The following is a 25,979-nucleotide window of genomic DNA, read 5'->3' on the forward strand; positions in this document are numbered from 1 at the left end:
CAGCCACCCCCAGCCACTCTGGCCATCATCACCCCCCAGCCACCTCCAGCCTCTCTGGCTGTCATCACCCCCCAGCCACCTCCAGCCTCTCTGGCCATCCTCACCCCCCAGCCACCCCCAGCCAGGCTGACCATCACCTCCCAGCCACTGTGGCCATCCTCACCCCCCAGCCACCCCTAGCCAGGCTGACCATCACCTCCCAGCCACTCCGGCCATCTTCACCCCCCAGCCACCCCTAGCCAGGCTGACCATCACCTCCCAGCCACTCCGGCCATCTTCACCCCCTAGCCAGGCTGACCATCACTCCCCAGCCACTGTGGCCATCTTCACCCCCCAGCCAGGCTGACCATCACCCCCCAGCCACTGTGGCCATCTTCACCCCCTAGCCAGGCTGACCATCACCCCCCAGCCACTGTGGCCATCTTCACCCCCTAGCCAGGCTGACCATCACCCCCCAGCCACTGTGGCCATCCTCACCCCCCAGCCAGGCTGACCATCATCCCCCCAGCCACTGTGGCCATCTTCACCCCCTAGCCAGGCTGACCATCACCCCCCAGCCACTGTGGCCATCCTCACCCCCCAGCCAGGCTGACCATCACCCCCCAGCCACTGTGGCCATCCTCACCCCCCAGCCAGGCTGACCATCACCCCCCCAGCCACTGTGGCCATCCTCACCCCCCAGCCAGGCTGACCATCACTCCCCAGCCACTGTGGCCATCCTCACCCCCCAGCCAGGCTGACCATCACCCCCCAGCCACTGTGGCCATCCTCACCCCCCAGCCAGGCTGACCATCACCCCCCAGCCACTGTGGCCATTCTCACCCCCCAGCCAGGCTGACCATCACCCCCCAGCCACTGTGGCCATTCTTACCCCCCAGCCAGGCTGACCATCACCCCCCAGCCACTGTGGCCATTCTTACCCCCCAGCCAGGCTGACCATCACCCCCCAGCCACTCCGGCCATCCTCACCCCCCAGCCAGGCTGACCATCACCCCCCAGGCACCCCCAGCCAAGCTAGCCATCAGCCCCCAGCCACCCCCAGCCAGGCTGACCATCACCTCCCAGCCACTCCGGCCATCCTCAGCGCCCCCAGCCATTCCCAGTCGCATCCCCAGGAAAAGGCAGCTGGTTCCCAGCCAGCCCAGCCCAGCCCAGCCCCCAGCCCGGGCGCCGCCAACCCAAATATCTGCGAGAGGCGCTCCCGTCCCTGGGAACGGCGAGTGGCCGCAGCGTTCACATGCCCCAGCCATGCCTGATTAAACTCCCAACCTCCCAGGGAATACCCCTGAGGCTGTCTGAAGATAAGCTGGGAGCTCGCAGGAAAGGCAGGGACGGGGCAGAGCAAGCCAGCAACCACTGCTCTTCCTCCCAAACCCAGAGGGACGTGGAGCAGACCCTGGCACGCTCTAGCCCAGGCACAAACGCTCGCCCAAACTCGCTGTCGTGAGCCCCAGCAGCTTCTTGCTCCCCAACTCCACCAGGAGGTCACAGGTGAGCCCAGCAGTGAGCTGGGTCCTGCTGGAGGGGGTGGGGGTGGAGAGCCAGCACAGCCCAGAGCAGCAGAGCGAGCTGAGGGCGACTCACCCGGCCCAGCTTGGGTGGGGAAAGGCCTCCGAGATCCATCAGTCCAACACCAACCCAACCCCACCATGGGCACCAAACCACAGCTCCCAGTGCCATGGCTACATGGTTCTGGCACACCTCCAGCCACGAGAGCACCTCCCTGGGCAGCCTGTGCCAACCCCTGACCACTCTGGCACCACAGACATTTTCCTCCTCTCCAACCTAACCCTCCCCTGGCACAATTTCAGGCCATTGCCTCTCTTTGTGTCACCTGAGACCTGGCAGAAGAAACCAACCCCCAGTCAAGAGGACCATGCTGGAGACCTGGGCAGAGGGAAGGCTGCTGCAAGGCCAGTGGGTAGCAGAGGACACAATACCTGATGCCAACATCTTCATGACCTGCTCCACAGGTGCTCTGTCCTTTCAGTTCAGCCTGGGGAGCACCACAGGCACTGCTTCCACCAGCCCTGGGAGCCTCTCTGCCCTCCTCTTCCCTTTTGGCTTCTCCATGACATGCAGTCTGCAGCAGGGCAGGTCTCCCAAGCTGTCCACACACTCAAGGGCAAGGACAGGCAGGGTGCAGCATCCAATGCCATTTGTCATCTGGACCACCCCTGGTCCTGCTCCTCCCTTCTGTAGCTGATGGCACCCAGGGAGCAACCAGCAGCTTGTTCTCTGGGAGAGCAGAGCCATGGGCAGGGTTTGCATCATGTCCTGGGCAACCAAAAGCCCTGGAGCTGGGGCACCCCAGAATGAGTGAGCAGGAACAGTCCCAGGCTGGCTCCCAGGACTTCAGTGGCAACTGAGTTGTGATAAACGAGTTCTGCCTTCAGCCAGGACCACAGCCAGGCAGAGCTGCAGCCTGTGTGTTCAGAGGGGCACAGGCAGGGCACCTGCCCCTTTGCAGGAGCTGTCTAACAGCTCTCTGGGCTCTTGAGGCTCCTTCAAGAGTCAGCCCAGGATGAAGGGTGACCTCCTTCCCTCGGCAAGGGTGGAAGAACAGCAGTCCTGGGCAAGCTGGTGGGAAGAGGCATTGGGAAAGGTTCCCACCAACTGCTTGGGACGAGAAGCCCTGCCTCAGGGGTGTGGTGGTGTGGTAAGGAGGGGTCCTACCAACAGGGCCCAGCTCCTGTCTTTGGCTGGCTACCAGTTTGGCTGCAGACAGCAGCTGAACTGCTCCAAAAGACTGAGATATTCCCTAGATGTCTCCCACAGTCACCAAGACCTTCGTAGGCGTGAATGGGCTGGTGAGGAAGCTGGGGGCAGACCTTCCATCAGGGTTAGGCTGGACATAGGAAAGCAAAGTTGTGCTAAGAGGGTGGTGAGGCACTGCAAGAGGGTGCCCAGAGAAGCTGGGTGACCTTGAGGCATTCAAGGTCAGGGTGGACAGGGGGCTGAGTGACCTGTCTAGTGCAAGAGGTCCCTGTCCATGACAGGGGGTTGGGCTGGATGGTCTTCAAAGGCTCCTCCCAGCCCAAGCCATTCTCTGGCTCGATGGCAATTTAACCAGCAGCACTGAGCCTTGGAAGCACAGGTGAGATGGAGAAGCTGGAGATCTCCAAGAAACCGCCATGAGACCCTCAGAAAGCAGAGCTGGGGCCCTGGGAAGAAAGAAGGGACCAGCACCACTGCCAGCCATGGCATGAGGCAGGACGAAGGGACCAGCACCACTGCCAGCCATGGCATGAATGAGGCAGGACGAAGGGACCAGCACCACTGCCAGCCATGGCATGAGGCAGGACAAAGGGACCAGCACCACTGCCAGCCATGACATGGGGCAGGATGAAGGGACCAGCACCACTGCCAGCCATGGCATGGGGCAGGACGAAGGGACCAGCACCACTGCCAGCCATGGCATGAGGCAGGACAAAGGGACCAGCACCACTGCCAGCCATGGCATGAGGCAGGACAAAGGGACCAGCACCACTGCCAGCCATGACATGGGGCAGGACGAAGGGACCAGCACCACTGCCAGCCATGACATGGGGCAGGACGAAGGGACCAGCACCACTGCCAGCCATGGCATGAATGAGGCAGGACAAAGGGACCCTTGAATGGAAGAGCTGCAGGACACAAAGCAAGAAGCCACCTCAAGATGAGCTGCCCTGGGAACAAAACATCTAGATGATGTCCCAGCACAGAAGATAAGGAAGAGCTACAAGACTGAGCCTGGAGCATGGGGGAAATGCTGAGTGGTGAGAGCTGGAAAGGGCTCAGCCACACTGGAGCTGTGCTCTGAGACCTGGCTGCAGGGCGCAAGCCTCCTGCACTCTGCTGCTGCTTGCTCCTGAGCTCTGCGGGGCTACAGCTAGGACTAGAGTTAGGTATCAAGGCCCTGCCTGTCTCACTTCCCCTCAAACGAGCTGGGGAACAAGGTGGCAAGCTGGAACGGCAGGGGACAAGCTGCATGTGGCCCTCACAGCCAGCACCTGCCATGTGCTGGGTTTCAGAGCCCTTGGCCTCCTCCCAGGGACCTGAAGGCTGACTGGTGAGACAGCTGCAGGAGAACCACCTCCCTTCACACATGCAGAAGGCTCTGACCCCATACCCTCCTGAAACCCAGCCCCAGTGTCCCCATCTCCAGATGTGTCCTGCTGCAGCACTGGCAAGCCCTCGAGATGGGCAGGTGGTGTGCAGAGCACAGGGCACCAACTCGCCCTCCACTCAGCCTTCACCATGGACATCCTCCTCCAGCTGCTGCTTTCCCCAGCCTACTCCATCTCCTCTTCCCTCTCCCCCACGCTGGCACCACCACACCACACATTGGCACCTCTTGCCTTTGGTGACTCGCTCCATAGTGGCAGAGCCTGAGGAAGAGGCAGGGGCCACGGGCACAAGGTGGGCAGGGGGCCCCAGCAGCGAGCAGGATCAGGCAGGAGGAATCTTGCCCCGTGGCTTGGATGAGCTGTTTGCTTTTCAAGGCCAGGGCACGACTGGGTCATGCCAGCAGGTGGTCGGCAAACCCAAGGGGTGAGTGAGGGTGGGGGGAGGGGGAGGCTGTGCTCACAAAGCAGGAAAAGGCTCCTCTCCATCCCAAGGGCTTCAGAAGGAGCCATCCTGAGGGGTGGTTCCTCTTTGGGTGGCCTCTGACACATCTGCCATGGAGCACATGCAGGCTGCCAGCAGACCCTAACTCCCCAAGGCTCCCTGAGCAGGATGCCCTCTGCACCGAGGTGGCTCCTCCTGCAGCCTGGATGGGTCCATTTGGCTGAGCCTCGCTGCCGGGGCAGGGAGAACCTCCTCTGTGAGGACCTTGCAGAGGCTTCCTCACCTCAGCGAGGCCTCAGAGCCAAGACCCCAGGCTGGGCTGCTGCCAGGGCTGCAGCCCTCCCCACCCCTCGCAGCCAGGGCAGGAGGCTGGCACTGGGGGCACTCTGGGACAGGTGTCTCCAGACGATGGTCCCCATCCTCATGTCCCCGCAGCAGGTGGCCCTGCTTAGGCTCAAGGGGTTTAAACCGAACTAGTGCAAGTCTCTCCTACAGACCCCCGAGGCCTAAGGCTCCCTGAGCTCTTAATGGGCTTAGGGAGCTGCTGGGACCGGAGCAGCTCCCCCAGCGCAGGGGCTGCAGGGACTTAAAGGCGCCGGCAGCCCCCCACGGCACCGCTGCCACCGGCGGCCCCTGGCACGGCCAGGGCCACCTGCCAGCCCCGTGCTGGACGGGCTCTGGCTGCCAGCGCTCAGCCTGCTCCCGCAGCCCACATGCCCTCCTCCGGCACCCTGTCCCCTGCTCGGCCCCGAGGACAAAGGTGGATGCGTGTCCCCTGCAGCCGCCCTGCCTCTACAGCAGCTCTAATCCCTGCCCAGCCCCTGCTGTCTCCAGGGGAGAGCAAAGACTGCCAGGGAAGGAGGAGGAAGCTCTGCTCAGTGAGGGTGGTGAGGCACTGGCACAGGTTGCCCAGGGCTGCTCTTGAGGCCCTACCCCTGAGACACTCAAGATCTGCCTTGCAGTGCCCCTGGGCAGCCTGCTCTGGGTGGAGGTCCCTGTGCCTGCAGGCAGTTGGCCAAGATGCCCTTGGAGGGTCCCTCTCAACCCAATGCAATCAGCGAAGCTGTGAAGAAAGGAGCATCCCCCACTGCCCACCACACACCTATGCCCCATAGCCCACCCCATGCCTCCACCCACACTCACCCCACATCTCACCTCACACCTCGCCCACTGCACTGCCCACACAGCAGGACCAGGAGCTGCCTGGCACTGGGGCAGGATGCTCCCTCTCTGGGGAGCTCAGACCCCCTCAGAGGGGTGACAGCAGCGTGTGCCACCCAGCACCCTGCCTGCTGAGGACAGGAAGGCCAGCACAGCATTCCAGGATGGAAAAGCCAACACACCATCCCACACTGTCCCTGGGAAATCCTGGTTTTCCAGGCTTGGCTCAAGCACAGGGCACTGGGAACAACGACCAGCAGAAGTGGGACCTCCCAGGGAAAAACCTTGCTGGAAAGCTGCAAAAAAGCCCATCCCTGACGAGCCTGACCCATGCTGAGAGTTCCCAGCCCCTTCTGTGCTCCACCAGCCACAGCTCTGCCTTCCCACTTCAGCCTGTTTGGAGAACCTGGACACCAGCAGGGCAGGTTTGTGCCTTTGGGCCTTTTTCAGAGAGGAAATAGATTTAAAAGCAAAAAAAAACCCCAAAACCAACCCAAACACAACCCCAAGAACCTGGGCAGGCAGCTGAGCTGCTGACTTCCCTGGCAGCTGCTGTGCACACACAGGGAGCACAGAACCAGAGAATCACAGACCCCAGCAGGCTGGCAGAGAGCTCCAAGCTCCCCCAGCCCAGCACCCAGCCCTGCCCAACCAACCAGACCATGGCACTCAGTGCCCCAGCCAGCCTTGGCTTCAACCCCTCCAGCCACGGCCACTCCACCATCTCCCTGGGCAGCCCATTCCAGTGCCAATCACTCTCTCTGCCAACAACTTCCTCCTCACAGCCAGCATAGACCTGCCCTGGCACAACTTCAGCCTGGGGCCCCTTGTTCTGGTGCTGGCTGCCTGGCAGCAGAGCCCAACCCTACCTGGCTACAGCCTCCCTGCAGGCAGCTGCAGGCAGCAATGAGCTCTGCCCTGAGCCTCCTCTGCTGCAGGCTGCACCCCCCCAGCTCCCTCAGCCTCTCCTCACAGGGCTGTGCTCCAGGCCCCTCCTCAGCCTTGCTGCCCTGCTCCAAACCCCTTCCAGTATAAATCCTTAGGAAATTTCTGCTAGAAGATGGGGAGGGAGTGGGGTAAAAAGCCAGGAGGAGGCAAAGGCAGAGGAGGGCTGAGCTGGACGCAGCAGGCCGGGGGGGGCTGGCAGAGCTGTTCCGGTCTATTGGGCCAATAATCCAGAAACTAAGATGGATTTATTGTACATGGCAGATCCTAACAGCTCCACAGAAACCATCACTGCCTCCCCAGTGCTTCAAATGCGCTGTCTTGGAGGGGAGGGAGGGGGCGAGGGGGGGGGGGGGGGAGGATGAAAGGAAAAAAAGAAGCCAAAATATGGCTTAAGGAGATAAGGTGCTTGGTTGTACCATCCTGTGACAGGCAGAAGGCTGTGCAAACACAGCGATCTGGGGCCGGGGTGGGTTGTTTGGGTTGGTTCTTTTCCCTGCCTCCTGACACACAAATAAATAAGCTCCGTCCTGCCCCCGGGCTGGGAGTGCTGTCGTTAGCACAGGCTTACCTGCCTGGGTCTCACCTCCCCCAGCAAGAAGGACTTGCAAGGATGCTGTTTCTGTCCCACTGGCACCACCAGAACGTGGAGTGGGAGGTAAAAACCAGCAGATTGATCAAACTCAACTCGAGCTTCTGCACCCAGCTGGGACTGAGTGGGTTTGGGTCTCCTTTCCTTTGGAAGATGAAAACCTTTGAGAAGTGAGGTGCTGGAGAGACCTCAGAGCCCACGGAGGCCCTACAGGCAGGCTGGAAAGGGGCAGCTCAGAAGGGCCTGTGGGGATAGGATGAGAGGCAATGGTTTGGAACTGAAGCAGGGCAGAGCTAGGTTGGACATCAGGGGGAAGTTCTGCACAGTGAGGGTGGGGAGAGACTGGCACAGGCTGCCCAGGGCTGTGCTTGAGGCCTCATCCCTGCACACAGCCAAGATCAAACACGGGATGACCTCTTTGCCGTCTGCAGCTGCCTGCAGGGAGGCTGTAGCCAGGTGGGGTTGGGCTCTGCTGCCAGGCAGCCAGCAGCAGAGCAAGGGGACACAGCCTGAAGCTGTGGCAGGGCTGGTTGAGGCTGGCTGTGAGGAGGAAGTTGTTGACAGAGAGTGATTGGCACTGGAATGGGCTGCCCAGGGAGGTGGTGGAGTGGCCGTGCCTGGAGGTGTTGAAGCCAAGGCTGGCTGGGCACTGAGTGCCATGGGCTGGTTGGTTGGGCAGGGCTGGGTGCTGGGCTGGGCTGGGGGAGCTTGGAGCTCTCTGCCAGCATGTCTGACTCTATGATTCTGCGTGTTCCTGGGCAGCCTGCTCTGCTTGGAGGTTTCCCTGTTGCCTGCAGGGGGGTTGGACAAGATGACCTTGGAGGGTCCCTTCCAACCCAATGCCATCTGTGCATCAGTGCAAGCAGAGCAGGCTCCCCACCAGCATGGCACACACAGAATCCCAGAGTGGCAGGTCGGGAAGGACCTCTGATGCTCACTGAGTCCAGAGCACGATCACTTCAAGCAGATCACACAGGAACACATCCAGGTGGCCTTGAAACTCTTCGGAGATGGAGACTCCAGCACCTCTCCAGGCAGCCTGTTCCTGTTCTACACCCGCAGGATGGCAAGCCCAGGACTAGGGGGGAGGGGGGAGACGTTAACAAAACAAAACACAACCAAACCTGAATAACACTGGGAGTGAAGGGCAGAGCAGGCACTGGGCTGTGCCGCTTTGTTTGCGGGCAGACGGGAGCCCCAGGCAGCGCGGGGGAGCAGCAGCACCAGCAGCCAGCCCAGCCCGACCCCGGCGGTAATTGCGGCGTCTGTCGGAGTCGCGGCGACGCTGCAATCACGCTGGGCCCGGCCGGGAGCTTACCGGCCGCTGATCATATCAGACGGGGATCAAAAGGGCTCAGCTAACGGGTTTAGTGCCGGGGGGGGGAGTCGAGGGGGGAGCCCGGGCTCCGGAGGGGGAGCTGCGCGTCCAGGGTGCTCACGGGGAGCCTGGAGGGTGCGTGCGGGAGGGAAGGAGCATCCCTCAGCGGAGCGATGCCCAGGGGGATGCCCGGTGAGACACAGTCCGCCCTGCAATCCTCCCCTTGCCCCCCCGCCGCCACGTCTGGATGATGGGTTTGACAACGCCATGTGCTTGCCTTGCCAGCACCCAACCAGCCCCCAGCTGCACCCCAAAAAGCAGCCCGGGGATGTTGGAGCAGGCGATCAGCCTGGGCTGTAGGGGCAGGAACGGGTGCGGGGAAGGGGTCTGTAGCTCCCTCCCCCCAGCCAGCAGCGCCAGCCGGGCCGCGGTGTGGCGGGACTGGGGCCGGGTGGCTCCAGGGAGGGAGCGGAGCCGAGTAATTAGAGCAGGAGGCTGTGAGTCAGCAACCGATGCGTAACCTCGGCGGGGCTGACAATGAGGCGAAAGATGGCAGTTTCGACCGAGAGCGCCGGCTGAAAGGGCACATTTAGATATGCAAGAAGCAGCAAATCCCAGCAGCGGCCAGGGCTGGCGACCCGCTCCGCACCCAGCCCCCCCCCTTGCCTGCCACAGCCTCGACGCCTGCCTTTCTCCAACCCCCTCGCTAATAGAGACGTGCGGGCGAGTCAGAGCCCCCAGAGCCCAGCGCAGCACCGGCAGCGGGGATGGCTTCCAAAACAACGAGCCAAAGCGGTGCTCAGGAGGGGAGAGGCCGAGCAGCCTCCCCTCCAGCACCGGGCGGCGGGATGGGGCCGGGCACGGCCGCTGACCTTGCTGCCGAGAGCAGCGCAGCCTGCAGCCATCCTCCCGGCACGCCAGGGATGGGGATTAAGGGTGAGGTTTGGTTTGGAAGCAAACTCCCTCTCACCCCCACCCCCACTCCCAGCAATAGATTCATCCCCTCCCACCCTGTCTTCTGCGTGGGGAGGCTGCAGGCAGGTAGGACCTCGCTGCACGGCAAGCGCAGCCCTGGGCGAGGAGAGTTTAATTAACCCCGGCAAGCAATCGTTAAACGGCCAGCCCGGGGTAATCGATGCGGAAGGGGCAGCTTTGCTGCCGAGGGACCATCTGCTCCGGGGAGGCAGCCTGAGGCTCCTCAGCCTCCACCCCCCCCCCCCCCCGCCCCTCCCCGCCGCTGCCGCCGCCGCCCTTCACCACCACCCCCCCACCCGTGCCTGCTGGGAAGCCGCCGCAGGGCAGCTGGTTTGGGGACCCAATCCTCAGCTTAAGGTCGGTTTGAGTTTGTTTCGGGGTAGGATGGAGATGCTCAGGGAGGGAAGCAGGCGGCCGGGGGAGCTGCAGCTTCCCACAAAACTCCAGGTCTGCCAGCAAGGAGACTCCCAACGCGTGCGGCTGCCCCCAGCAGCACAAAGCCCTCGCTTGGAGGAGCCCTCCAAGCATTCCCCGTGCTCCACAACCCAGGAGGTGAGTTTGGGGCAGCCTCAGCCTCTTGAGGGCACACAGGGAGCTGTGTGATGGCTTTTGGGGTGCTCTCAGCATCTCAGCATCAACCCAGGCCACCAACCCTCCCACTCATTCCATGGGGAAGCAGCCGGAGGACCAAAGCCCCCACAGGCAGGAGGCAGCAGGGAGAGAGCCCTGAAGAGGGCTGGAGGGAAACTGAGGCAGGGAAGGCCTCGGATGCAGCCATGCTAAGGAAGCAAGATTTGGGGTTTCATGCTGCTTCCCATCCCGTGGCCACCCCAGTACGGGGCACAGAGAGCCAGGGGGGCACACACACACGACAGAGTGAGGAGACTTTGCTGTGCCCAGAGACTGTGCAGTGCCTGCCCACCTTCCACCAGCAGCCTCTGCCCACCCCAGCACCCATCCCACACCTTTAAAAGCTGTGGGCAGCCCCAGGCCCTCTCTGCCCTCTGCTCCCAGGGTGCTGCTGAAGGCCTCCGAGTGCCAGCGCGGAAGGCAGCGATGCTGGTGCCTGGGGGCAGCAGGGCCAGGTGCAATGCTCTCTCTCCCGAGCGTTCCTCACACCGGGGCATCAACTCCACCTCTGGGATGGGGTCCCTAGGCAAGTCTGGGGTGGGTACAGGGAGACCTCTGGTGCCTCACCCCACGGACACTCCCAGGAGAGCTTTAGGGGGCAGCTGAGGGTGCAGCTGGCAGCAGCATCTCAGGGCAAAGCCAGCTGGGGTAGGAAGAGCAGGACTTTGTCCTTCAGGATGGGACTCAAGGCCTGTGTCCCCCACTCCTCCCTCTCCTCCAAGAACACCTTCTACTGTCATCAGACCCCACCTAGCTTCCCAGTGCCACCACACAGCACGAAGCCCATGGCACTGGCATCAGCCCTGCGGGGAGGTCCCCACAGTGGGGAGCGCTGATGGTGCAGATGCTGGGCATGGAGCAGCAGGCATCCTCCTCCCAGACTGGATCTGTCCCCTGGCCCTCTGGAGGACAGGAGGCATCCCAGTGGAAAAAGAGGGATGAACCCCATGGAATGAACAGGAATGCCATGAGGAGCCAAACAGTGCCACCAGAGCAGGTGCTGTGGCACAGACAGCAGGAGGGACAAGGCCTGGCCCTACCCTTCCTGGGCAGAGGTGCAAGGTGCAGCTGCTGTCACCCAGGTGCAGGAAGGGTGACAGCTGTGTCCCCAGGCTGGCTGGGACTGGCAGGGTGCAAGATGCCCTGGAAGCACAAGAAGTGGGCTCAGGAAGTGCCAGGACTGGGGGGATGGAGCAAAGCTGGAGGTAGGGAGAGTGAGGCTGGAGGTGAGGAGGAAGTTGTTGAGCAGGAGAGTGGTGAGAGGCTGGAATGGGTTGCCCAGGGAGGTGGTTGAGGCCCCATGGCTGGAGGTGTTTGAGGCCAGGCTGGCTGAGGCTGTGTGCAGCCTGCTCTAGGGTAGGGTGTCCCTGGGCATGGCAGGGGGGTTGGCACTGGCTGATGCTTGTGGTCCCTTCCAGCCCTGACTGATTCTATGATCCTATGTCCTCCTGTGCCTTCCTGGGAGCCAGCTCAGGCTCCTCTGCACCACCTCCTCCTGCAGTCCCAGACCTGCAGACCCCTGGGGGAGGGAACCATGTGGGTGTCCCCACTCTGGCAGCAGCAGCAGCCCAGCTACCAGGGGACAATGCTGCTCCATGCACCCACACGGGTAGCAGCCTGAGGGCCACCTCTGCTCCAGAAGAAGCTCCTGGTGACTTCAGTTGCTGGCTGGTGACAGCTGCTGGGCTGGCTGTGGGAGCAGGCTCAGGCTCCAGCATGGAGCTGGTTGAACAAGGGCTTGCCAGCACTTCCCACTGCACCCAAAACCCAGGGGACCACTCAGCGCTGCCCAGGGTACCACAGTGCACTGCCACAGTGCACGGGGCTGAGGTGTCCCTTCCCATCCCTGCCTGGCCAAGCAGGGACACCCCACAGCAGCCAGACCAGCAAGGCCTGGAGGCAGCAGGGGAGACCCCTAGAAGTGCCACACTGCAGGAGGGAAACTGAGGCAAGGAAGAGCTTGGGATGTGCCCACACACTTGGTGCCAGCCAAGAGACTCAGAGCTGCTCCTTACCCCACAGCCACACTGGTGAGAGTGCACAGGGGGGACGGGGAGCAAAGAGAGAGCAGGAACAACCCTCCCCAGCACCCCCAGCCTTGCAGCATGGGGTGCCAGGCAAGAGGCCATCCTCAGCAGGATGCCCCCTCAGCACTTCCAGGAGGGATCCAGCCCCCAGCTGCCTGTTGGCCTTCACCACTGCTGGATCTGCCCCACAGGCTGGGGAACATCTGCGTGGGTGGTGGCCAGACCTGTCCCCATCACCTGGGTGTTGGACCTGCCTGCTCAGCTGTGGGGCAGGCTCAGCCCCCCCAGAGCAGCACTGAACCCTCCATGCTGGTGCTCAGCTCCCCAGAACGAAGCCTGAGCCCCAGTCAGAATGGCTCAGCCCCACCAGGGGGGTGAGCCCCCGCAGATGGGCAAAGCCTCACCTCGTGGGGCACCCACGGAGCCGGAGGGGAGGTCTGGGCTCCCAGGAGAGGAATTGCCCTGGGGCCAGCCCTGCCCCAGGTGCTAAGGGAGGACAAGGGACAAGGACAAGGCTGTGCTGGGAGGAGCCCTCCCGGCACACACTCTGGGGCTGAGCCCTTCGGGAGGCTCAGGCAGCCCGGGGAGGGTACCCCAAATGTGCTCTGCTCCCGGCCCTGCACCTCCCCTCCCCAGCCAGCAGCGCCGCGGCAGGGAGCTCTGCTGGCTGCGGAGGGGCACGGCGGAGCAGGGACTCACCCTTCTGCAGGGGCATTCCCAGGAGCCCAGCACCTGCAGAAGCCCAGATTGGCAGGGCACTGCTGGCAGCCTGGCAAAGTACTGCCGGCAGCATGGCAGGGCATGGCTGGGAGCATGGCAGGGCACTACTGGCAGTGTGGCAGAGCACCCACCACTGGCAGCATGGCAGGGCACTACTGGCAGTGTGGCAGAGAACCCACCACTGGCAGCATGGCAGGGCACTACCAGTAGTGTGGCAGGGCACTACTGGCAGCATGGCAGGGCACTGCTAGCAGCATGGCAGGGCACGGCTGGCAGCATGGCAAAGTACTGCTGGGAACATGGCAGGGCATGGCTGGCAGTGTGGTAGGGCACTGCTAGCAGCGTGGCAGGGCACTGCTGTGAGCACTGTCTTGGCCCCAGAGCCACAGAAGGAGGGGCCCTGGCTGAGGGTGAGGAGCTTGGGCACCAAGTCCTCAGAGGTGGCCCCGTGCTGGGACAGGAGGATGGTTTGCAGGATGTGCAGCGTGCCCAGGTGGATGCCCCCTCCGTGGAGGTGCTCAGGGCCAGGCTGGATGAGGCTTTGAGCAGCTTGGGCCAGTGGAGGTGCCCATGCCCATGGCAGGGAGGTTGGCAGTGAACAATCTTGGAGGTCCCTTCCAACCCCACACATTCTGTGGCTCTATGCCAGGAGCCAGTCCCACTGGTGCAGGGAGGAGCTGTGGGCAGTGAGGGCACTCTTCCCCTGCTGGTTTCCCAGCCCGACCTGCCAAGCTCTGGGGCGAGCTGCTGAAGCTGCACCCCCCACAGCCCAGTGCCAGCTTAGCTCCAAGATGAGGCTGGTTGGAGTTTGCCAAAATCCCACCCCCATCACCTGCTGCAGTTGTTGCTGCTCCTGGTCCGTTGCTTCCCCCCAGCTCTGGCACCTTGGCGCCCTCTCATCCCTCCCTGCCATCCTCCCCCACGCCTCAGCCAGGTGCTGGCCCTGGCACCAACTCATTCTGGTTTAATCTCTATGGTGCACCAGCATGGGGTAAACACCACCTTTGCTCCCGGGGCTGGCTCCTAATCCTTACCTGGGGCCATGCTGCTAATCCTCACTAATCCCCCAGCACCTCCACAAAGGGAAAAGGCCCTTCCTCTGCCAGCCCCCACTGGCAGCCACACCAGCCTGCTCCCGGCTGGCCAGCACCCACAGCACCCAGGGCACCCAGGGCAGCCACCACACCTAGACAACCCAGGGCACCAAGAGCACCCAGAGGGTCCACAGCACCAAGACAATCCAAGAGCACCCAGAGAACCCAGGGCACCTACAGCACTCAGGGCAACCAGAGAATCCAGGGCACCCAGGGCACCCAGAGGATCCAGGGCACTAAGAGCACCCAGAGAATCCAGAGCACCCAGGGCAGCATGAACACCCAGAAGATTCAGGGCATCAAGAGCACTCAGAGAACCCAGGGCACCCAGAGAAAGCAGCAAGAGAAGCAAGAGCATCAGGAGCATTCAGAGCACCCAGGGCACCAAGAGTACACAGAGAGCGCAGGGCACCCAGGGCACCAAGAACACCCAGAGAACCCAGGGCACCAAGAGCACCCAGGGTATCCAAGGCACCCAGAGCACCCAGGACACCAAGAACACCCAGAGAACCCAAGGCACCAAGAGCACCCAGAGGATCCAGGGCACCCAGAGCACCAAGAGCACCCAGAGTATCCAAGGCACCCAGAGCACCCAGGACACCAAGAACACCCAGAGAACCCAAGGCACCCAGAGCACCCAGGGCACCAAGAACACCCAGAGAACCCAAGGCACCCAGAGCACCCAGGGCACCAAGAACACCCAGAGAACCCAAGGCACCAAGAGCACCCAGAGGATCCAGGGCACCCAGAGCACCAAGAGCACCCAGAGTATCCAAGGCACCCAGAGCACCCAGGGCACCAAGAACACCCAGAGTATCCAAGGCACCCAGAGCACCCAGGGCACCAAGAACAACCAGAGAACCCAAGGCACCCAGAGCACCCAGAGCACCAAGAGCACCCAGAGGATCCCAGGCACCCAGAACACCCAGAACACCCAGGGCACCCAGGGCACCAAGAGCACCCAGGGCATCCAAGGCACCCAGAGCACCCAGGACACCCAGGGCACCTAGATCACTCAGAGCACCTGGAGTACCCAGAGCACCCAGAGAACCCAGGGCACCAAGAGCATGCAGGGCACCCAGAGCACCCAGGGCAGCCAGAGCCCAGAGAGGGGGCTCAAGGCCCTGGGTACCACAATTTCTGCCCTCAGGGTTTGACTCCCATCAAGGTGGTCAAGAGATGCTTCCAGAGGGCTTCTCACCCAGGAACCCAAAGGTGAGGCCAGGGAGGAGGTGGCAGAGCAGCAGGGTGCTGGGGGCACAGCCTGTGCTTGGCTGCTGGGCACAGGACTCAGGAGTTCTTCAGGGGAGGGCTAAGCCCCTCAGAAGGGATTTGGTGGCACGGCACCTACCAGCAGCTGGCACCCCAATGTGGGCAGGGTACACAGGGCCCCCTGGCAGCATTTCCCACTGCTGGCACCCAGCCTGCCAGACATGAGGACCTCCCAGGAGGGAGTGGGCAGCAGTGCTGCTGCTCCCTGCCTCAGTTTCCCCGTGTGAGAGGAGAGCTCCTCCCCTCTCCCCAGGCATTCGGGTGGCACCAGCTGCCCCTGAACCATCTCCAGGTCACCACCAGTGCCAGGGCAGACAGGCTCAGGAGTCACCCCAGGGCTCTGCCCACAGTGAGGTGGTGAGACAGGAGTCCCTGAGGAGGGGGCACAGGGATCCCTGGAGCTGAGGGGCACACAGGGCTCTGCAGAAAGGTGAACCAAGGATGCCTGAGTGGGGGGCATGGGGCCCAGAAAATGGGGGGCAGGGTCCTTGGGGACAAGAGCCTCTGCAGACCAAGGGGACAGAGGTCCCTGAAGGAGGGAGGACAGAGGTGAGGGAGCAAAGGACTCTGCAGGAGGGCAGGGGGCTCCCCGGAGGGGCAGGGGACAAGAGGGACAGAGGTCCCTGCGGAAGAGCAGGGCAGGGACCCTTACAGAGGGTGAGACAGAGGTCCCTGAGCAAGGCTGGAGCAGGACTCCTGGCAGTCAGGAGGGGAAAAGGGCACAAGGGGCTCGGCAGGAAGGAGGGCACAAGGGGCTCTGTGGGAAGGAGGGCACAAGGGGCTCTGAGGGAAGGAGGGCACAAGGGGCTCTGAGGGAAGGAGGGCACAAGGGGCTCTGCGGGAAGGAGGGCACAAGGGGCTCGGCAGAGGGTGGGGACAAGGGTCCCTGCATCTGCCCTTCTTGGGCCAACCTCCAGCTGTGCCACAGCCGTCCCGGGGCTGTCCTCTGCCTCTGCTGCACTGCTGGGGCCGTGCCCACCTCCTCCTCACCCACAGCGTAGGCAGGGCTCTGCCAGCCCCCCGGGGGCCTCTGCACCCCACCCCCACCGGTGGCCTGGAGCTAATGGATCCTGGCAGCATGGCCCGAACCAGGCTGGACCTCAGAGAGCATCTCGCTGTGCCAGCCTGGAATTTGCCAGCTGTCCTGATGCATCGCAGTGCCAACGTCTGGCCCCCAGCTCCCAGAGCTGCCGAGACCGTGCCAGGCCGTGGCATCCCCCCCCAGGGACCCAAGGCTGTCCCCGAGGGGCACGGACGGGCAGGGTCAGGCGGACACTCTGCTCGCCACCCCAGCGGCTGGCAGAGGCACAGGGCCCCGAGGTGTGCCTCACGGGCACAGCATCACAAGGACCACCCTGGAGAGCTGCAGGGCTGTGGTCCCACTGGGGAGCACCCACTTCGTGGGGTCTGCCCTCCCCTCTGCCCAGAGCTCCCAGCTCTGCTCCCCACACTGGGTGCTTCCCACCACCCCACACCCCCCACCCTGGGGCCTTCCAGAGAGCCACCTACCCCCAGGGGACCCCCTGAGGCCATCCATCACACATGCCCTGAGCTGCCCCCCCAGATCCTGCCAGCGAGCTGGGTGTGCTGCAGGAGGCTTGGACACCTGCCAAGGCTGCGGGCAGAGGGGACATCCCACTCCCTGGCACTGCCATGCTCTCCTTCCTCGCCCACACACCCAGCCCTGCCCTCCAGTCACCACGGGACACAGCCACCCCATGGCCACACTTTGAAAGGGACACATCCACCCCATGGTCCCAAACTCCAAAGGGACACATCCACCCCATGGTCCCAAACTCCAAAGGGACACATCCACCGCATGGTCCCAACCTCCAAAGGGACACATCCACCCCGTGGCTGGACAGGACAGGCTCACCCAGCTGTGTTGATGCCAGCGGGCAGCAGGGTGTCCCAGCAGGGTGTCCCAATGGGCATCAGTGTCCCAGCAGGGGTCCCAGCGGGCAGAAGGGTGCCCCAGCGGGCAGCAATGTCCCAGCAGGGTGCCCCAGCGGGCAGCAGTGTCCCAGCAGGGTGTCCCAGCAGGCAGAAGGGTGCCCCAGCGGGCAGCAGTGTCCCAGCAGGGGTCCCAGCGGGCAGAAGGGTGCCCCAGCGGGCAGCAGTGTCCCAGCAGGGGTCCCAGCAGGCAGAAGGGTGCCCCAGCGGGCAGCAGTGTGCCAGCAGGGGTCCCAGCAGGCAGAAGGGTGCCCCAGCGGGCAGCAGTGTCCCAGCAGGGGTCCCAGCGGGCAGAAGGGTGCCCCAGCGGGCAGCAGTGTGCCAGCAGGGGTCCCAGCGGGCAGAAGGGTGCCCCAGCGGGCAGCAGTGTGCCAGCAGGGGTCCCAGCGGGCAGAAGGGTGCCCCAGCGGGCAGCAGTGTGCCAGCAGGGGTCCCAGCGGGCAGAAGGGTGCCCCAGCGGGCAGCAGTGTGCCAGCAGGGGTCCCAGCGGGCAGAAGGGTGCCCCAGCGGGCAGCAGTGTGCCAGCAGGGTGTCCCAGCAGGGTGTCCGTGTGAGGAGAGGCCCCCAGCCGGCGCCCGGAGCAGCAGCGTGAGCAAGGCCTCCTGGCTGTGTCCGGGGCCAGCTAACGAGGCCATATTTGAGATGCTTTGCATACCTCTGCCCATCAGATTAGCCAGAGGCAGGAGGTAAAGCAGAGGGCAGGAGCAGCGCTCCCAGCTCGCCGCCCGCCGCTCCCACGGGCCAGGGCAACCAAGGGAACAGTCCCCAGCTGGCAGCGGGTGGCAGCAATGGGTGCCTGGGATCTCTCTCCCTGCTGAGGTCCCTGCTGGGCACAGCACGGATGCAGGAGGAGAAGGTGGGGAGGACCACCCAGCCTGGCACTCAGGCTGCCTGCTGCCACGTCCTGGCCACCAGCCGCTGCCACCTCTCACCTCCCCATGGCCCAGGCCAGACCTGCACGCACTGAAAGACCTTTCCACATCGAAAGGAGGCTTAGGGAAAGGTCAGGGAGAGTTTTTTTAGCAGGGCCTGCGGTGGCAGCACAAGGAGCAATGGCTTTAACCTGCAGGAGGGCAGGGTTAGGTTGAGCACAAGGATGAGATGTCGGACAGTGAGGGTGGTGAGATGCTGGCACAGGCTGCCCAGAGAAGCTGGCGATGCCCTGTGCCTGGAAGTGTCAAAGCTTGGGTTGGATGGGGCTCTGAGCAGCCTGAGCTAGCGAAAGCTGGCCCTAGGTCTTCTGCAGGGAGGTTGCACTAGATGACCCTGGAAGGTCCTCTCCGACCCAAACCACTCAGAGGACTCCACACAGCCTCCAGCTAACGCCTGTGGGCACAGCCTGTTTGCCCTCCCTGGGCCTGGACCCAAGCCCAAAGGCAGACTCTGTGGAGCAGGGGCAGAGGTCTGCACCTTGCATGGCTGCAGACTTCGCTCCACCAAGCTTCACAGCACTGCCAAAGGGGCCTGAGCCATCCACGCCCCTGGGCACAAATGGTCCTCCCTGGTCATCACCCAGCTCCAGGAGAGGCTGGAGAGCAGGAACCTGCCCCTGAGCAGCAGGCAAGCGTAGAGGAGTGCATGGAGGCAGCAAAGCTGGGAGCACCTGGATCCCGAAACACCTGGGGACCCTCAGAGTCAGGATGCCCAAGTGCGAGGCCCGGGATACAGCCAGCCTCTGGGGGAGAGCAAGGAGAACAAGAGCCACAAGGGCAGGTCCCAGGGAAAAAAGAAGTGAGGACAGATGACCCCAGGCCCTTCAAGGACACCATGAGACCAGCCCAGGGTTCAAGAGGATGGAGATGCATTGCTGGTTCGGGCACAGCCAAAGAGGACCACGGGAGATGGATATCTCCCAGGCATCCCTACGGAGAGCTGGAACACAGGCATGAAATCAAGGCAGGGTTGCAAAGGCAGCAATGAAACATCCATCAAGCCACAGCCACGGGCAAGACCAGGCCTGCCTCCAACAGCAGGCAACCAGCAGCCACCCCAGAGGCGACCAGAGACAGCAGCAGCAGAGGACATCAAAGATGACCATCACAAAAGAGCACAAACACAGCCTCTGCTCCAGCCTGCTCCAGCCCCAGGACCATAAGCAAGTGCTGGGCAAATGCATGGGAATCCCCCAGAAGCACCTCGCTGCCCACAAGGCCAGGACAAGCACTGCCACCACCAGGGCCTGGTGTGACAAAGGTGACAATCAGACCCTTGGGGTGAAGCCCAGCCCAGAAGGGCCCCAGCAATGACAAGAAACGTCTCACGCCGTGGGGCAGGTCCCACCCATCGCCGTGTCCCTGCAGAAGCAGCACTGATGTGGCACAGGGGCGGTGACCTAACCCTTCCCCAGCTGCCAGCCCTCTGAGCTGGGAGAGGGGAGGTGGAAACGCACATCCTGCTTGGAAAATCCCCTCCCACACAGCCACGGCAAGAACACAGCCTTGGGCACCAAAGCTTTCACAAGGTGGAGACAGTAGGGTCCCTTCAGCCATGCCACAGCGACGGACGGGTGGACACCAGGGACACCAAGGCAGCCTCTGCAAAACCTCCTGACCTTACAAACCCTTTGATTCAGCTGGCAGCAGGCTGGCACCCATGTGCAACCAGGGCTGGCATCTCAGGCTGCCGCTGCCCTCCACGGGCTTGCAAGCCAAGGGAAAAGCCAAGCCAGGATGAAACACTCCAAAGACCTTACTGATGCACAGCCACAGCAGCCCAGCAGGACCAGGACCTGCTGCACAACGCGGTTGTGCCTGTGGTGCTGAGGGACCTGGAAGCTCCTTTTGACTCTGGTGTTCAGGTGCTCAAGGGCCAGCTGTGCCCTCTGGACTCGCCGCTGTTTGCCCTCAATCAGGGGCATATCACCCTGCTGCCTGGCTCTCCCGTGGAACACAGGGCACGGAGAGGGGTGCAGCCTGCTCCTCACTCTCATGCCCTGATGCCCACCTGGGAGCTGCCCCAGCGTGGGAGGGGTCACAGCCCCCTCGCCAGGACACCCCCCTCTGCTGACGGCACAGTCTGCTGCAGGCCTGGTGCTGCCCCAGGTGTTTCTTCTGCCTCTGGCCTGGCCTGAGATTTCCCACGTGGTTCCTCTTCCAGCTGCCCCTTTTGCTCCAACAGTTCTGCCCTCTGCCCTCCCTGTGCCCCTTCACCACACCACAGAAGGGTCAGGGTCGGAAGGGACCTCTAGAGAGCATCCAGTCCAGCCCAGTGCCACGGACACAGAGGCTGCTCCAGAGAGCATCCAGTCCAGCCCAGTGCCACAGACAGGGAGGCTCCTCCAGAGAGCATCCAGTCCAGCCCAGTGCCACGGACACAGAGGCTCCTCCAGAGAGCATCCAGTCCAGCCCAGTGCCACGGACACAGAGGCTCCTCCAGAGAGCATCCAGTCCAGCCCAGTGCCACGGACACAGAGGCTGCTCCAGAGAGCATCCAGTCCAGCCCAGTGCCACGGACACAGAGGCTCCTCCAGAGAGCATCCAGTCCAGCCCAGTGCCACGGACACAGAGGCTCCTCCAGAGAGCATCCAGTCCAGCCCAGTGCCACGGACACAGAGGCTGCTCCAGAGAGCATCCAGTCCAGCCCAGTGCCACGGACACAGAGGCTGCTCCAGAGAGCATCCAGTCCAGCCCAGTGCCACGGACACAGAGGCTGCTCCAGAGAGCATCCAGTCCAGCCCAGTGCCACGGACACAGAGGCTCCTCCAGAGAGCATCCAGTCCAGCCCAGTGCCACGGACACAGAGGCTCCTCCAGAGAGCATCCAGTCCAGCCCAGTGCCACGGACACAGAGGCTGCTCCAGAGAGCATCCAGTCCAGCCCAGTGCCACGGACACAGAGGCTGCTCCAGAGAGCATCCAGTCCAGCCCAGTGCCACGGACACAGAGGCTCCTCCAGAGAGCATCCAGTCCAGCCCAGTGCCACGGACACAGAGGCTCCTCCAGAGAGCATCCAGTCCAGCCCAGTGCCACGGACACAGAGGGTCCCCACTAGACTGGGCTGCCCAAAGCCCCGTTCAGCCTGACCCTGGGTCGCTTCCAGGGATAGGGCACGCACAGCTTCTCGGGGCAACCTGCTCCAGTGCCTCACCACCCCACTGAAAACAGGGTGCCCTGCCCTCACTCTGCTGGAAAACTGTCCCCTCTGCTGTCACAACAGGCCCTACTGAAAGGTCCTGGTCCTTCATCTCTGTAGCTACCCCCTCCCTTCCTTAGCCCCCGCTTTAAGTGCTGGAAGGCCACAGTAAGTTCTCCTTGGAGCCCTCTCCAGGCTGAACAACCCCAGCTCTCCCTGCTCCTCTCCACAGCAGAGCTGTCCCAGCCCTCAGACCGTTCTGGTGACCTCCTGCAGACCCCCTCCCACAGGCCCAGCTCTGTCTGGTGCTGGGTACCCCAGAGCTGGGCACCGTGCTCCAGGGAGGCTCTCAGCAGAGTGCAGTGGTGTCCCCTCCCTTGACCTGCTGCCCATGCTGCAGCCCAGGATGTGGTTGCATTTCTGGGCTGTGAAGACAAATTCCCAGCTCATGTCCCATCTGTCACCCCCCAGTATTGCCCAGTCCTCCGTGGGACTGCTCCAAACCCACACATTCCCAGGCTGTGCTGGCACTGGGAGCTGGCCCAGCCCAGGTGCAGGCCACTTGGCCTGGCTGAACCTCTCACTGTTCCTCCTGCCCCATCACCCAGCTGGCAGGAGAGCAGCCACACAGCAGCCACCTCCAGCAGCTCCATCCTGTTCCCAGCCACCACAGCCCACCCCCATGTCCCCCCTGAGGGGGACCATCTTCCCAGGACGGTGGTTCCCACCCCCCTGCCCAGCCTGGCTGAGTTTCAAGATCCCCTTTCACTGGTGGGGGACACCCAGACAGGTGAGCACCTCTCACCTCCCTGCGCTGGGCAACAGCCACCACTCAGGGTGCCCCCTCGGGCGGGGGGGGCCTTGCAAGACCCCCCACGATTGCCAGGAGTCAAAGTCAAGTCAGGGGAAAAAGGAGGGGAAAAGAAGGGGGAAAAAAAAAAGAGGCAAGCCTTTTGAGTGCAATATTTTAGTTGAGCAACAGAGCATGAGTAAAGGAGGGAGCTTTTTGTGGTCTGCTGAGTTTAAGCTATGAGCTGAAAGTTTAACTATTAATACACTTAATCAAGAGGCTGCTCCCCTGCCCGGGCTCGGGCACAACAAACGTGCTGGCAGGGCCAGGATTGGCAGGGGGACAGCAGCACCCGCTCCTGCCAACCCCAGGGAATGGGCCCTCGGGGCGGGGGGGGCAAAGAAGAGGAGGGTCTGAGACCAGCCAGGGCCGGATCCAGCCTTGGCTGAGCCTCCAACAGCCACGGCAGGAGGTGCTGGGGGGGATGCTGGTTCTGAGGGCCAAGCACCCCACATGTGGCCCTCCTGCCAGCCCTCCCCACAGCAGCTCTGGCAGAGGGGGCAGTTTTGGGGAGAGGATGTCACCCCCAGATCCTGCAGGTCCCAGGTGAGCAGCATGTGTGCTGCCAACACCCACCTGGCACCGTGACACTGAGGGGTGCCAGCAGGTGAGGGGCACCAGGGATCCCCAAAACACCCTTTCCGTGTGCCCACTGCATCTCCCTCCCTGACTGCCTTTGCCAAGGAGCAGGAAGAGGAGGGACAGGCTGGCTCTGGGGGCACGGTGCCCCCAGCCCCCCTCTCTGCCCGGGCGGGAAGTGCAGACGGGCACCTGGCAGTGTGGTGCTGGCTGCCCACAGCTTCACCACAAAATCCACGTCAAGGACGGCTCGGGCACCTCCTTCCTTCTGCCCACCGAGCCAGGGAGGGGGGGATCCACACGGCGCCTGGCACAACGCCTCCCCTCAGAACCCCTGCCTGCACCCCCGGCTGGCAAACAGGCCGAGCCACCTCCCTGCCCGTGAGGCCACCAAATCCCCATCCGGCGCCGGGCGGCGGCGGGGGCCAGGACGAACTTGTGAGCGCCAGGGCGGGTCCTTTGTTACTTTGCTTTTGTTGTCGCACGCCGGCGCGTCCCCCCCGTCCCGCCAGCATGTGTCACCCTCCGAACCCCCCAGCGCCGGCCCCGGGGTCAGGGCTCCACATCTGCCGCCTCGCCGGGTGGCACGGCCCGGGTGACGCCAGCACCGACACGTCGGGTCCGTCAGGCCCGGGGAGGCGTCCGCCAGGTGCCGGAGCCGCCGCAGGCGGTGACACTTTTTGGGTTCGAGGCTCGGCCCACGTGATGCCGCCACCGATTTGAATTCGATGCGGTGGCAGGAGCTGGTGGCACTGCCAGGAGCCGAGAGCTGGCGTCCCTGCCGGGCTCAGCCGCTGCCAGAGGCTCTGCAAAGCGCTGCCGGAGAGGGGGTTTCGGGGGAGACGGACGGACGGACAGATAAGGGTTTCCATGCCTACACACGCTCCCACAGAGCGCTATCTCCGGGGGGGGGGGGGGGGTCACCACTTGCCCTCCCCCTCCTCAGATCTCTTCCTCACCTCAGCGCCGTTGGTCTCCCGGGGAGGGGGATGCAGCCGCTCAGCCCCCCCCGGCAGCAGAGAGTGGACGGGGAGCAGGGTTGGGGTGGGGGGAACGACACGAGGTGTCCGTCCCTCGGCAGCCCCAGGTGCGGCGGCGCCGCCGGCGGGCGAGGGGCCCGTGGGATGGTAGGGAAGGGGGGGGACAGAGGGACAAAGCGGCACAAAGGGGCTGCTGACACAGCAAGGGCCCCGTTTCCAGAGAAACAAAACTTCCGCCGGCTCCGGCCCCGCGCCCCAGGTAGCCGAGCTTGTGCATCCCCCCTGCCCGCTTCCCCGAGCCCTGCCTCACCCCCCCCCGGCCCTGCATCACATCACCCCCCGCCCCCCTCGGCTTCTGGCCCACCCCCTCCGCTTCCCAGGGTCGCCGGCCGGGAGCGGGGGGGTGGGGGGTAAAGGTTGCCGGGCGGGTCACACATGTGAGCCCTTATCGCAGGATGGCTGCGCAGCTTTGTTTGTGCGTGGGACGCGGAGCGGGGCGGGCGGCGGGGCTCTCTGGCGTGTCTTCTGTGTCTCCCCCCCCATCATCATCATCATCATCATCCCCATCCCACTCTGCCCCCTCTCGCCTTCTCCCCCTCTAATCAATCATCCCAGGAAAGAATGAACCGACCCGAAGCGAGCGCGGACCCGCGGGAAGGACGTTGCCGGTTTGCGGGATGCGGTGGAAAAAAAATAACCCAGGAACGATACAAACCAAACAGGGCTGGGAAAAAACAGCTAACAGCACCCCGGGGGGTGCGCGACCCGCTGGAGTTTGGGGCCATAATCCCGGCATTCGGGGACAATTCCCAAGCCCCGCTGGCTCCGGGGCTGGCAGCACGCAGGGCGGGCGGCTGGGAAGCGGCTAGAGCTGCGGTACCGGGGGGGCTGGGTGCCCCCCCTCGGCGGTGCTGGGGGCAGCGGCGGAGCCGGGAATCCCATCTGAGGGCGAGGCGGGGGCGGGGGGGGGAACGGCTCGGGAGGGAGCCGGGGGGGGCGATAAAGTTGGGTTAGTTGTTGCACATGGCTGGGCGATAGCGAGCGGCGCCGCTCCCACGGCCGCCCCCGCCGCGGCTCCCCGGTACTGGAGCTGGGAGCAGCCCGGGGGGGGGAAGGCGAGAGCAGCCCCCGCGGGGAACCCGAGCGCCGTGGGGCCGCCGCAAAACCGCGGGCGGGGGCTCCCCCCACCTCCCCGATATCAACCCCCCCCACGCGAGATCGGCCGCGGGTGGCAGGGGCCGCCCCCGCCGCCCCCCGGCCCTGCCGCCACCATTGTCACCCGGGAAACCACCGGGCGATGCCGCGGCGGCGGCGGGGAGGGGGGGTCGCCGCTATCCCTTCCCTTTGGCTCCCAGCGCATCCCCGCCAGGGAGCGGGGAACCAGGAAAGGCGACGGGATCGGGAACGGGGGTTCCGCGGCACCGAGACAAACTTTGCTCGTTACCCCGCTGCCCCCTCCGCCGCCGCCCGGGGAAGCAGCGGGGCCGCGCAGGCAGCACCGGCCGGGCCCCGGCGCGGGCAGGCGGGCAGGCGGCCAGCTCCGCGCCCCGCTGCCGCCGCGGGCAGCCCGGTAACGGCGGCGGCGGAGCGGGGCGAGCCGCAGCCGCCCCCCGCCAAACTTTTTTCTTTTCACCCTTCCCTTTTTTCCAGCACCCCTCCCCAGCACCCCAACTTCCACCGGCACCCACCGGAGCGACCCCCGCGGACCGGCACCCACCGGCGGTCCGGGAGCCACCGCTGCGGGCAGCGCTGCCCGGGAACTGACTTGCGGCGGGGGAGGGGGGGGTTAGGGAAGGGACCGGGGAGAAAGGGGTTGGGGGGGGGGAGCTCAGCACCTGCCCGGTGCCGGGGGACACCGGGGGACCCCGAGGCGGGCCGGGCGCCTCGCCGCCGCCGCACACCCACCTCCACATCGCCGCTCGCTCTGGGAGTGCACAGCCCCCGAATCGCGCTGCACGGCGCTGCCGCTGCCCGCGGGCTGCCGGCAAAACCCGGACCGGACCGGACCGCCCCGCCGCGCCGCCCCGCGCGCGCCCCCCGTCGCCCCGCGCGCGACACGCACCCCCCCCACCGGCCGCGACCGACCACCCCCCCCCACAGAGGTGGGCACACACACCCCCGTGTCCTAGTGCGTGTGTTCCCACGGGTGTCACCCCGACATTGGTGCAGTCTGACCCCACGGGTGTCACTGTACTGTGTGTGGTACCCTCCCACTCGTGTCCTTCCTGCCCTCCTCATCGCTGTGGGCGCACACACCCACGCA

At 64.2% G+C, this 25,979-nt stretch overlaps 1 protein-coding gene across 1 annotated transcript in view; it reads right to left on the reverse strand.

Annotated features, from left to right (window-relative positions):
* Nucleotides 1-25,702, reverse strand: part of CXXC5 (CXXC finger protein 5) — a 45,833-nt gene extending 20,131 nt beyond the window's left edge. Inside the window, exon 1 of the mRNA XM_064161365.1 lies at nt 25,622-25,702. The gene's annotated coding sequence lies outside the window, so the exon portion shown is untranslated. The remainder of the gene's footprint in view (nt 1-25,621) is intronic.
* Nucleotides 25,703-25,979: the final 277 nt, after the last annotated feature.

This window comes from Pogoniulus pusillus, chromosome 22 (genome assembly GCF_015220805.1).
Source record: "Pogoniulus pusillus isolate bPogPus1 chromosome 22, bPogPus1.pri, whole genome shotgun sequence".
In the NCBI taxonomy this organism is placed as follows: domain Eukaryota; kingdom Metazoa; phylum Chordata; class Aves; order Piciformes; family Lybiidae; genus Pogoniulus; species Pogoniulus pusillus.